The 14,348-nt window shown below is 36.5% G+C and overlaps 1 protein-coding gene across 4 annotated transcripts in view; it reads left to right on the top strand.

Annotated features, from left to right (window-relative positions):
- Positions 1–14,348, top strand: part of LOC115209236 (tyrosine-protein kinase CSK) — a 344,806-nt gene that overhangs the window by 168,049 nt on the left and 162,409 nt on the right. The window contains exon 1 of one of the 4 annotated variants that reach the window (XM_029777515.2): positions 12,868–12,995. The exons of the other annotated variants lie outside the window; for them this stretch is intronic. The gene's annotated coding sequence lies outside the window, so the exon portion shown is untranslated. Of the gene's footprint in view, positions 1–12,867; positions 12,996–14,348 lie in introns of those variants that run through there. 4 annotated transcript variants of the gene reach the window in all.

Below are 14,348 nucleotides of genomic sequence, written 5' to 3'. Positions count from 1 at the left end.
TTAATAAATGTTATTAACTGCCCCACTTACAAGGGCAATGGTTGATTGTGAGATTAGAACCAAGGAACAGTTAGTCTTCAACTCTGGTTGAAAACTAAAAATTTCACTTCATCAGTCTAGGCACAAATTTATCTGCCCAGCTTCTAAGATTGAATTCAATTCTCTGGTATTTTGGAAATCAACATCTGACTTCTTTTTCTCACACTGCTATATCTAAAAAGTATAAAGTTGATCAAAACATGAGTATGTTTGTACTTGTTTGTGTATTTCTCAAATTTAACATGTTTTATCAAAGATTTTCCTTGTTGACATAAGAGGCTATAAAAAAATGATGATTATGCACGCGTGCGCGCGCACACACAAACCTTTTACTAATTTCATGATAACATTATTTCCATAAAAATATTTAGTTGTATTCTTGTGGTTCTTCTGAATTTAAATATCCAACTTTAGGTTAAACCATAGAGAATTAAAGAAAAAATAGCTTTTATTCTAATTGAGTAGAAAAAATTGTCAGTGCCATTTTCTAGCTATATTTTGTTATTTTAGCCCCAGGATGACTAAACTTGCAAGCAAAGCTGTTCTATTTATGACATCATAATCTTTCAAGCAAGGCTTATCTTGTATATCCCTCTCTTTTTGTTTTTTCCTTAAGAAAATTATGCCTAATATAAGATAGATTTGGCTGTAATTTCTTGCAGGTGAAATAACTATGTAGATGCCCTTTTTTTTTCACTTAACCAGCTGTGGTTATGTTTAGTATTAGTGAGATGGCTAGTGTTGGACTACTTCTTGAAGAGGCACTGATCTTTATCAGTCCTTTCTTGAGCAATTTCTACACAGCCATGCCACTTAAAAGGATCCTCTTCATTTAGACCAGTGGTTTTCAACCATTTTTTACCTATGGATCCTGTTTAATTCCTATTTCACTCAGATGGACCATTATAACCATTTGATGTCTAAAAACTCATATTTTTTTGATTAAATATTATTAGGAATTATGTAAAAAAATTTTAAAAGTATTTTGTGTATTGTAGAATTATAAACAATTTATTGCACATCAACATTAACAAAAAATCTTACATGGATGCCAGTTGAGTACCACTGATTTAGACCTAATTTGGTAAATCAGTGACTGGAGCTTAGGTGTGATTTATTAGTTTAAAGTCATAATGAAGAAAAGATGGATTTTGAAGGGGGGTCACTGATAAATTGTTGCAGGCATTTAAGCTTGAAGAATGTAAGCATATTCCCTTATAATATCTGGCAACATAAATGGATGAAGTGATGATAGTAGGATACTGACCTTAACACATAAAGTGTGACAGGCCATGTTTGTGGCTATTAGACACAGGTCGACAGGCCATGATCGTGGCCCAGATAGATGCATTTTATTTATGGGCGTTTGTTGGGGTCTAACATCACTCAGACACTCCAATGCCCCCCAGAATGCAAGAGGACTAATAGTTCAACTAATGACTTTTCAGATGATGTAAAACTTGCCACCATTATATACGAAGAAGATATTTTAGTTATTTTCGTGTTTTTTATGTGCGCTTGGTACTCTCATTTTATAAAATGTGCTCAGCAGTCCATGCTTTGTAAGTTCAAATCCCAGCACTTTATGGGTTAAATATCTCCAGATTTTACTTTGTGTCTTTAGTCAAGATTTTTTTACTTGCTCCACAGATGAAGTGAAAATTAGGTTAAGTCAGGAGGAAAGCTTCTAATTTGCCATTGAACATTTTCTGTGCAGCATCCTAATCTCTCGCAACAAACTACTTATCATTCTTAAAATAAGGATTGCACTGATTTAAGTCCTTAAACCTTATAACTGCATCGTGTTCCACAAGAAACACGAGATCACTAAGGATGAAAAACCTGACATATACTTCATTTGAACAGCTATTTCTATGACTTAAGTCTACTTAAGTAGCTCTTACTGAAGGTGGGTGGTGGTACTTTAATAACCACCACCACCACCACCACCACCACTGATGCTGTATAAGGATGGTCTTGGACTCTTCTAAAATACAGAATTTGTAAGTCTAGTACTTATTCTATCAGTTTCTTTTGTTGAATTGCTAAGTTATGGGGATGTAATTAAACCAACATCAGTGGTGGTGGATAGAATTAACACAGACACACTCACCCACTCTCAATCTACAACAGGCTTCCTCATTGTTTCCATTTACTAAATTTACTCACCAAACCATTGGTCAGCTTTGGGCTATAATCGAATACACTTGCCAAAGATGCCACTCTGTAAGATTGAACTTGAAACCACATGGTTGCAAAGCAGGATTCTTAACCACACAGCTACACCTGTCTGGAGTTTCTTTACTTATTTTGCTTTAAACTTTTCGTGATCATATTTTAAACAAAACTTAGCTTTTAATTAATTGGAAATTTGAGGAGATTTTAATACAAATAATTTTGTCATTACTATGGCATTATAAGACAGCAAGCTGGCAGAATCATCAGCATGCTGGGTTAAATGCTTCGCAGCATTTCGTCTGTCTTTATGTTCTGAGTTCAAATTCTGCTGAGGTTGACTTTGCCTTTCACTCTTTTGGGGTCGATAAAATAAGAACCAGTGAACACTGGGATCAATCTAATCCCCTGAAATTGCTGGTCTTGTGCCAAAATTTGAAACCATTATTATTATAGCATCATAACTTAATAAAAACCATTGAATTTTTAGAATTATATGCTCCGTATCCAAATCTCGCTGTGGCTTACCATCCATCCATCCATCCATTTTGCTATTTTTCAGCTGTTGCTGTTTAGCCCTAGGTCATTCCCTAAATGAGCAGACTTGTAATCAAAGCCATTATTCTTGCCATGACCATCCCCATTTCTTCAAACATAGTTTATCTTCTGCTTACAATACCTAATATACAAAGTTGGCCCAAAGTCACCTGACAGTAAATCAAAATTCCATAAATACTTAATATTCAATTTTATTTATTCATTTGGTAAAATAGTGTCACTCAAGAACTTCAGTTTGAACAATTTTCATGATGTTTCATATTTAGATGCTTTTATTAAATTCATTCAGTTCATCATCATCATCATCCAGTGTTTTAAATCTAGGTTTTGTTCCTGTTAACACCCTCACATCATCTCACTGTCTTTTGGGCATCCTCAGTTGTTAAACATAAATAAATTTTGGAACTAGAAGAGCACTCGGAGAGTGCAGACCTCTGCCATGGAGGCACATGGCCTAGTTGTTAGAGCAGCGGACTCATGGTCGAGGGATCATGGGTTCGAATCTCAGACAGGGCAATGTGTGTGTTTATGAGCGAAACACCTCAGCTCCACATTGCTCCGGCAGAAAGTAATGGCGAACTTCTGCTGACTCTTTCACCACAACTTTCTCTCACTCTTTCCTCCTGCATCTTGCAACTCACCTGCAACGGACCGGCGTCCTGTCCAGGTGGAGAACCTATACGGCAAGGAAACCGGGAAACCGGCCCTTATGAGCCAGGCATGGCTTGAGAAGGAACAAACAACAAGACCTCCGCCAAGCAGCTCATTTCCACCCATGTACACGCATGCTGAAAATCACCCAATTTCCCAAACCAACGCTGGCAAAAACATAGTGAGTCAATCAGGCGCAGGACTACAAGCTGAAGCGGTAGTGACCCTTATTCTCACCTTTTCGCATTTCAAGGTCAATAAATCAACCCCAGTATGTTTTTCTTTCTGAGCCTGTTACTTATTCTGTCATCTCTTTTGCTGAACTACTAGATTACGGGGATGTAAACATACCAACACCAGTTGTCAAGCAGTTGTGGAGAGCAAATGCAGACTCAAAGACACACACACACACACACACACACATATACGATGGGCTTCTTCCAGTTTCTGTCTACTAAATCCATTCACAAGGCTTTGGCTGGCCTGAGGCTATAGTAGAAGACACTTGCCCTCGGTGCCATGCAGTGGGACTGAACCTGGAACCATGTGATTGGGCAGCAGACTTTTTACCACACAGCCATGCCTTGTGTATTCTGAGTTCAAATCCTGCTTCGGTCACTGGGGGTGGTGGTGATTATATTTCTGCTTGGTTCTTGTGACAGATAACATCAGAAGTAGAGAAAAGGGAAAAACAATGGAAGCATAGTTTCTTCCATGTGAATAGAGGATGGTTTACTCTCTCTCTCTCTCTCTCTCTCTCTCTCTCTCTCTCTCTCTCTCTCTCTCTCTCTCACATATGCATGCACACAATTACAATAGGAAGTTTAAATTTTGCCAAGAACACTTTAAACTGGGAGTATTGTTTCATAGAACTAGAAGTGGTCTGATGTAGATCATTTAATATCATAAATGCTAAATGTTTGATATTATGACGTACATCTTTATTAATAAAACAGAAAATGTTTCTGAAAAGTGGTGGTGGTAATGTGTGTGTGTGTGTGTGTAGAGTTGGTTTTCATTATGATGATGATATTGAAAATTTCACAAAAGTTTCCATTTGTTTCTAGATAAACTTATAAAATGTTATATACTGGTAGATTACCTAGCTGATTCTATATGCGCATGTGCATGTGTGTTTGTATTTCTATCTTCATATTAGCAATTGATAGATATTTTAACCCTTTCAATACCAAACCGGCTGAAACCGGCTCTGGCTCTGTAGTACAAATGTCTTGTTTTCATAAATTTTGAATTAAAATCTTCCACTAAACCTTAGTCACAATTTATATTCCTAACATGAGCTTAATGATAACGAAGTTATTTTACTAAATTCTTTGTTACATCTAAAATAATTGAGAGAATCACAAAGCATCTCAAAATAAATATGGTAATGGAAGGGTTAAGGCTTCTGTAAGCACACAAAGACCAAGTCTATCAGTAGTTAAAAACTTGTGTGTCCTTGTGAGTGTATATGTATGTGTTGTTATATACAAGGTGCGATGGGTAAATTCTCACCATTTTATGATTTTAATTTCACACTTGCACATGGTTTGTTTTTGATTTTGTCAACTACACAGTATAGTGGGGTCAGGTGGGCACTGACTGTGAGAAAAATAGCACTATGACACAATTTAATCAGCCAGAAATTTGGAAAATATGTTGTACTGCTTGGCATTTGTGTCGGAAGCTCCAATACGAACATTTCAGAGTGTTTGAGTGTCAATCTGAGGATATGTACCAGGAGTGATAAAAATTAAACATTCAGTCAACATCATGGTTTTTGGAGTGATCACTAGTGATGGCGACATTATATCTCCATTCATCGTCCCACATGGCCTCAGACTCAATATGGAGGTCTACATCACCTCTAACATCTGGCCACTTAACTCGCCAAACTGCAACCCTTTTGATTATTATGTGTGGGGCACAGTTGAGCAAGAGACCAACAGAACTCCTTGTAGCACCATAGATGAACTGAAGCCAAGGATTATGGCAGCATTCACCAACTTAAACAAGGAGACTGTCCAGAAGAGTTGCAGTAGATTCCAAAGTCATTTGGAGGCTGTGGTTAAGGCCAATGGTGATTCTATTGAATAAATTTACTCTTTAGTATTTTAAGATATCTTTATGTAATTTTGATAAATATATCTGTTAAAATGAGATGTCAGTGTTATTTCCATTTTTGCGTAATTTAGACGACAATATATTCACTGCACCACAAGTGTGTGTGTGTGTATATATATACTTGCAAACATACACTATATATTTGGCTATCTGTGTGTGTGTGTGTGTACGTACTTATATTTGTGAATGTGTGTATATATATATACATCTCAAATGTGGTTAATTGGCCACTACACACACACACACACACCTGTCTACCCACAACACCTTGTATGTCAGCTTCAGTGAATAAGTAACTTACTGAGAGATCTGTTACCAAGGAAATGGTCAATTATTTTTCCTCTTTCTGACTCTGCTGCTTTTGTTTTCCTTCCCTTCTTCTATGAAACTCTTGGCCCATGCTACCACTAACCTAACCATACCACAGTCACCAATACCAACACTGCCATCAGTCTCAACATCATCATCACCACCACTGCAACCATCACCACCACCACTGCAACCATCACTATCATTGCTATAGCTGCTAGCACCACCAGTAACAGTACCATCATCATCATTAATAACACTATTATTTGAGCCACTAACATCACCACCACCTCCAACAACAACAATATAGCCAACGTGACCTCTCCCACCACCACCACTATTTACCCTGTTTAGTAATGCTAATTAACCTAGTTGTGCAAAGCCATGAATATATTCATTCCCCAACTTTTATGTTCTATTTTTATGCTTCCTGGACCAAGGTTTTATCTACAAATTAATTCCACCACAGACCATCTACTTTATAACCTGTTTCCTATATCTGATATTTAACTCCACAGATTAAGACACTTGTCTTAATCTGAACTACCAATGTTGTACTATTGTTTCTGTATTCCCTCCTCTGTAAAGAGCTGAGGGCATGCAGTTTTATGACATGCTTGTGTGTGCGTGTGTGTATATACATGTAAGTATAACACACACACACATCATGATGTGTGTGATAATGATATCTATCTGTCTATCTATCGATCTATCAGTTTATCTATCGATCTATCTATCTATTGATTGCCCTGTGAAATTTTTGATATTGTTGGAAACAACTGCTATTTGAACTTGTGATTTGAACTCTTTGATTTTTTTTTACCCTTTGCAGGGTTAAAATATATTATTTATGTTAAACAGTTTTGGCAACAATAATTTTTTTGTCATTATTTTTGGCAAAAATATTTTTGTCAATTTGTATATTCCTTTTGAAGGAATTTATTTTCTGTGAAATTTCGTTATGGAGTACAACTTACTGTCTCAGGAAGATTTCCCAAAAATGGAAAAGGTACCAAACAAAGAAACTGATAATCATCCGAAGAGCAAGATAGGGCTGGAGAAGAGACACATGTCATGAAGTATATTTGGGAAAAGATGGAAGGATGTGGCAAGGAAGTTGCATGTGAATGACCCTACTTAATCTCATCCAGGGTAAAAAAAAGTATGGTGTAGCCATTGGGCTTTACGGCCATGCGTAAACTTGTAAATTTTTAAAATATAATATTCGTCATCATATTTTTAAAACCCCTTTAAAAACGAACTCATAAACACACTGTTTGTTATGTCCTGTGTTGTCCCATCTGCGTTGGATATGTAATTATCTCTTAGGTACATCACATTGACAAGAATCAATAAACTTGAAACATCGATGTCTTGTACTTACTTGTACTTATGACGGCATTCACCCAGGGCAGTTTGAGCCGGCTTCTCTGGTCCTGACGGCATCACGAACCATGGTGGCCCACGCTCGACGATCCTGTGTGAGGTCACTGGAGATATGAGCCATTTGCGGTTCCATCTGCACAGACCGACCACCTGCGGGCCTGAGAGTTCGGAGAGATCCACATTTGTCATCCTTACCCAGGTCTTCAGCTGCCCGCCCTTGCGTTTGTGCCAGCTGGGAAGTGGAAGTGGGAGGAGGACATCACGAATCAGCTCACCCTCTGGACACCGGGCTGCATGACCGAACCACCTTAAGCGCCGTTGTAGAAGCACCGAAGTCTGAGATTTCTGGGAGAGCACAACACTGAATGAACTGGGTGTTTTCACACCTTTTTACCATAAGAAAGATTTTTTTCTCCACAGTAACTGCAGTGTATGTCACAAACATATTTCAACTAACCTAAATTGTGATTATGCATAAACACTGCTTAGCACCATTACCCCAAGATATATATATATATATACTCTTTTACTCTTTTACTTGTTTCAGTCATTTGACTGCGGCCATGCTGGAGCACCGCCTTTAATCGAGCAACTCAACCCCGGGACTTATTCTTTTGTAAGCCCAGTACTTATTCTATCGGTCTCTTTTGCCGAACCGCTAAGTAACGGGGACATAAACACACCAACATCGGTTGTCAAGCGATGTTGTGGGGCACAAACACACACACACGCATATATATATATATATACATATATATATATATATATATATATATATATATATATATATATATGACAGGCTTCTTTCAGTTTCCGTCTACCAAATCCACTCACAAGGCTTTGGTCAGCCCGAGGCTATAGTAGAAGACACTTGCCCAAGGTGCCACGCAGTGGGACTGAACCCGGAACCATGTAGTTGGTAAACAAGCTACTTACCACACAGCCACTCCTGCGCCTATATATATATGTGTGTATATATATATATATATATATATATATATATATGATGAAGTGTATGTGATGGAGTGTGTGTGTGTGTATATATATATATATATATATATATGTATGTATGAATACTTTCTCTCTCACACGCACCCACACACACATCTTCATACATATTAATTGGCTTAAAAGTTACTGAAGTGACTCAAGTGTACCATAGACTCAAGGGCTGGGTGTTTCATGTCCTTGGGTCACTTGTGTTGAGATAGGAAGACGTATGAAGGTGTGGTTAAGAAGCTTACTTCCCAACCATGTGGTTTCAAATTCAGTCCTCCTGCACAGCACCTTTGGCACCTGTGGCTCCAGGCTGACCAAAGCTTTGTGAATGGATTTTGTTGATGGAAACTGAAAGAAGCCCGTTGTATGTATGTCTGTGTGTGTGTATGTATACATGAATATATGCTTGTAGATACATGTATATACATATGTATACATGTACATATGCATGTATATATACGTGTGTGTGTATGTATATATAATATATATATATATATATATATATAATATATAGGTATGTTGATGCAAACAGAAAAAGTAGGACCTCAAAAAATGAGTGTATGTGTACTTTTATTGATATTTAGCAAAAGCAAAGAAGTGAGTCAAGGTCTGAGAGTTTCATGTATTAGCACAAAAGTATATATGTACACACACACACACACATATATACATACATACACACATGCATTCATACATATTTATGTATATATATGTGGGTGTTTTGGTTTTGTTCGAAGCATTGAGATATTTGAAAATTAATCTTTTTTTTTAACAATCTCACATGCAAATCAAGCTATGGATAAATATCTCATCAGATATTGGACAAGTATATCCATTAGCTGGGAAAAAAAGGACAGAATCACCTCTTAGAATTGAATCATGTGTTTTCTGTAAGCCAGACAGTTGTGATAAGACACTTCACCGAGGTGACTTTGACAACTTTCATTCATCTAATTAGAAGCTTTTTATCTGTATAAGCAAGAAGTGAATATATCTGTTTTGGTTTTGTTTGAAGTATTGAGAAGTTTGAAAATAAGTTTCTTTTTCTCACCATTTAAGCTTCTTAAAAAGACCTATATGCAAATACGACTCACTACATTTGTGTAAATCTGAAATCTGGTTGGACATATACTGTACAAGGTTTTGTTGTTTTTTTTTGTTCATAAGCACCAGTTTTTCTGTGCTCTCAATACCTTTCACTGATTTATCATTTGAAAGATTTACACATACATGTATAAATATACCTATATCTGTATATGAGACAGAATTTTGTACGGTTTCTGTCTGCCAAATGTGTATTTGAGGCTGTGGTAGAAGCCATTTCCCAAGATGCTACATTGGAGAATTGAATTTGGAACTCTGTGGCTGTAACCACACAGCCACAATCAGCTCATAGCAATCTTTTCTCCTGAGACAATCATGTACACACATACATATTCATACGCCTATATTGATTCATACATATATAAGTACACACACATATAGATACAAACACATCTATATCATCATCAGAGGAAGTTAAATGATGATGATGATAGTATGTGTTTGTATCTACTTACATATTTTATCTGTGTGTGCATGTCTACATGTGTGTGAAAATATATATCTTTACTCTCTTTTACTCTTTTCAGTCATTTGACTGCGGCCATGCTGGAGCACCGCCTTTAGTCGAGCAAATCGACCCCGGGACTTATTCTTTGTAAGCCCAGTACTTATTCTATTGGTCTCTTTTGCCGAACCGCTAAGTGACCTAATCTACCTACCTATTATATATATGTAAATCATTATATTGATATACACACCTAGTTACAGTTATTCAAATGTATACATATAGACACACACATACTTGCACGTGCATAAATGTGTACATGAATCTGTATGCACAAATGTATATGCATGTGTACATGTGCTCAGACTCATACACATCTACACATAGAGAAATGTTTTATACACATATGCACATACATAAGTGTGTACCAAAACTTACACACACACACAATTGGATCCAGTTTTCATCTCTTTATTCTTGATATTAATCTATGGTCAGTGTTTTATCTGCATTTTAGTGACCTCCCCTCAGAACTGTCTAATTTCATTAGTCCATAAACTTTAGAAATGTCAAACTACACAGAATGTAAATAGTCAGAAGTATTGACAACTTAGATTTTAAATGGAAAATATCGCTCTCTCTTGCTCTTTTTCCTCTCTTTTTGTACCCCCTCCCCCCTTCTTTTTTGATTTGAGTAGTTCCATAAAACTATTCCTGGAAAGCATTAGCCATAATTAGTTCTACCACCATCACTGCAATTAGGATCACCAATACCATCACTACCAACAAAGTATTTATTACAAGAAATAGAGAGACAAATGCAACATGTTAGTATGAATGGAGATGGTGTAGAGATAATTTGGAGGAAGTGAGGGAGAGAGAAAGAGACTCTGAATACAACATGAAAATGGTCCATCATTTCGAATGATTTTAGCAAGAGATTAAGAAAGGGATTTATTGATCAAGCATACACCTTTATTCTGATTGTTGTTCCAGTGCCAATAATCAAGGGTGTATCATCCCGGATATGAAAACAGTTCTTTATAACAGTGTTATTGGGATTTTTAGAGTCAACTGTTAATTAGGTGGTGGCAGAATTGTTAGAGTATCAGCAAAGAAAGACTTTGCTGTTTTAATTCAGGCTCTTTATTGCTTTCTGTGTTCAAATCTGGCTGAGGCCAATTTTGGCTTTCATCCTTTGGATGGCGGGGAGGGTCAATAAAATAAATTGTGTATCAAGTGCTGGGGTTAAGGGTATCAGCTAACCACCTTTCTTCAGAATTGTTGGTTTTGTGCTTAAATTAAAAATAATTAGGTATTAAATATTTCATTACTGAAATTGCATCAAGGAAACTTGATATTTCTCCTAATACATGTGTTTGTTTTGGGAGCAATCATTCAGAGGAGACTGCTGGAAATATTTAAATTCTCAAATTTTTTGAAGATATCTTCAATTTTGATGTTTAACCCTTTCATTACTGTATTTATTTTGAGATGCTCTGTGTATATTTTAACCTTTTTTTTTAAAAAAAAAATCATATTTCTGGTGAGCTTCTCTGTTTCTTTCAATTACTTTAAATATAACAAAGATATATAAAATAACTTTGATATCATTCAGCTAGTGTTAGGAACATAAATTTTGACTAAGGTTTGGTAGAAGATTTTACTTCAAAACTTATGGAAACAAGACATTTGTACTCAGAGCCAGAGCCGGTTTCAGCCGGGTTGGTAACAAAAGGGTTAAGAAAAGTGGGCTCATTTTAGGATTCTTCTTCCTATAAAGTATAATGTTAAATATTATCTCAATACATTTCTTTTGGAAGGCACTAAAAATGGTTTTGTTGTATTATAGCCCCATATCAGGTCTGATTGAGCAGATATATGCTAAGTATTTAAACCATAACCTTTCATTATTTCTGTATATCTAGGACTACATTATGCAGTGAATCCTTCCCTTTTTAATAGGGCATGGTGTATTTTGAAGGAGATTTGGCAGCTATTAGACTTCATTGAGGGATGAGATGTAAATTTGATAACTGCCAGTGTTAGCTGTTGACAAGATGCTCCTGCAGCTTAACCCTAGGTGAGGTCTAATTGAGCAGACGTCAATCCAGCCATGATCATCTCAGTTTTTTGCAGACATGATGTATTTAAGACTATTTTTATCCAAAGTACTTTCTTTTATTTTACTATTTTTAATCGTTTAGTCAGGATGAAAGAAGGCAGGGCTCATAGCCATTTACTGGTGGGGGTGGTGGGGCAGATGGAAGATACTCTCAAACTTGGAGTCTGCCTGAATGCTTACAACAAACCAGACTCCACTAAAGGCACTCAAGATGTCAGAGGATCGTGTTAAACTGGGCCGTGTATTAAGTTTACCAGTCAAGTTGGTCATGGCAGGATTTGAAGTCAGAATACTAGGAGCTGGAACAAATACCACAAGTCATCTGGTCTGACTTTCCTATGGTTCCACCACTACATGTCCCTGCATTGATATTTTTTTTTTTGGCCCTCCCTCCCTCACACCAAAAAGAAAAAAAAAGTTGAAAGGTGAAGTTGACATTTGAACTTCAAATACAGAACCTGAACAAATACAGTCAGGCATCTAGTTCAAAATTCTTATGCTTCTGCCAATCAACTGCCCTGAACTGGTACTTTTGTTTTGATCCTGAAAGGATGAAAGTTAAACTTGACCTCATTAGGATTTGAACTTAAAGCAGAGAGAATCAGAATAAATAATACAAAGCATTCTGTCTGATGCTCTAATGACTCTGCCAACTCATTACCATTATTTCTATGATGGTTAAACTATGATTTTCAGGAAATTTGGCTACATTTTTTTGCAGGAAGTCAAGGAGATGACACAGGAGTATAATGGAATAAACTAGCATAAATAAGCTTGACTTTTTTTACTCACTAAGTTTAACATTCAACTCATCCTATTGGCTTCTTACAAATGACTGGGTTGGACAACTCTGCTTTGTTCCAGTTTAGTTTTTAATGATAGTGGGACAGTGGGTTTGTCCAGGAAATAACAAGTAGCTAAAGTAAATATAGTACTGTTGGAAGTTGATGATGGTGATGATGGTCATTGTGATGTAGTTTAAAACTTTTAAGGACGTATGAGGAGTGGGCTACTTAACTCAGCTCAAGTACTTTTACTTTGTTACTGACAATATCACATGCAGCACAAGATTGAGTTTAAGTAAGTGTTTTACTTTAATTTCCTTCTCTCTTTCTGTCTGTATCTTACACATTCTCTCTATATCTATCTTCTTGTTTTTGTCTTTCTATCTATTGTCTATCTACCTACCTATTTATCTATCTATTGATCTATTTCCCTCCTTCCCTCTTCCTTTCTTTGAATAAACGCTACATAGAAGTTATTGTGGAGCGCTAATGACTGGTTAATTGGTGTTTAAAGCAAGTATTTGTTATTCTGTTATGCCAATGGTTCCCATCCTGTTTTGCAACCCATTAAGACTGACTCCAGAGATATATGTTTTCTTTTGGTTTTGGCTCAAGAGGATACAGATTAAATATTCGTTACCAGTCAGGTTTCTGATGCTGTGGATATATGTACAGTCTGTAGTAACTATTGATTTAACTCGTTAAAATATGAAAATAACTTTTGAGATTCTAGATGTTTTTAAGCAGTGTTTAAGGACCAATTCTTCCAGATCAGTCCTTATCCAATGGTCATTTCAGTTTCCCATCTTTATTTCTTTACTCAAGACATTGACCTCCTGGAAACTGTTCAGAGATGTGTAACCAAGCGAATACCCTCCATCAGGCATCTATCATACTCTGAATGCCTTGCTTCCCTGGACAAATAAAGATACACATATATGACAGCTGTCAACTTGTTCATGAGTATGACTGTCACTGACAAAGCACTGCCTGTGAAAAATATTAGGTCCCAATAAGTCTCATTCCACCCTACTGACATGATCCCAGGCAAGATATCAGGCATCTAACATACTCTGAATACTTTGCTTCCCTGGGCATAGATAAACTGAAGCTCCGACATCTGGCAACTGACTTAGTAAACACCCACACAATTCTTAACCATTGTGCCAACAACAACCTTGAGCACCTTTTTGAGCTCCATATGTCTAACACACATGGGCATGCCTACAAAGTCAGAAAATAGCACAGCTCCCATGACTTTCAGAAACATTTTTTCACACTCAGAGTTGCTGAAACATGGAACAAACTACCTGCATCAGTTGTTATCTGCCGAGACATTACATCCTTTAAAACCTCCATAGTTCCTGAAATTCTCCAACACTACACCTGATATCCCCCACTCCATATGCATGCACACATATATATCATGACTCGTTCACTTTCCTGACTTTTGTACATAATTCTATGTACTGTACATGTACCTTTGATGAATTGTAGTGCACCTGAGCACTATACAAGATGATTTCATTGTTGTTATTATTAAATGACGAATTTACAGTTCACTATGATTTTAATATACTTTAAATAAATAAATAAATATATATATATATATATCATCATCATCATCAACGTTTAACGTCCGTTCTCC

The sequence above is a fragment of the Octopus sinensis genome, linkage group LG3, assembly GCF_006345805.1.
Source record: "Octopus sinensis linkage group LG3, ASM634580v1, whole genome shotgun sequence".
In the NCBI taxonomy this organism is placed as follows: domain Eukaryota; kingdom Metazoa; phylum Mollusca; class Cephalopoda; order Octopoda; family Octopodidae; genus Octopus; species Octopus sinensis.
The sequence above is the reverse complement of the archived record's forward strand: the minus strand, read 5'-3'. Positions and strand labels throughout refer to the sequence as shown.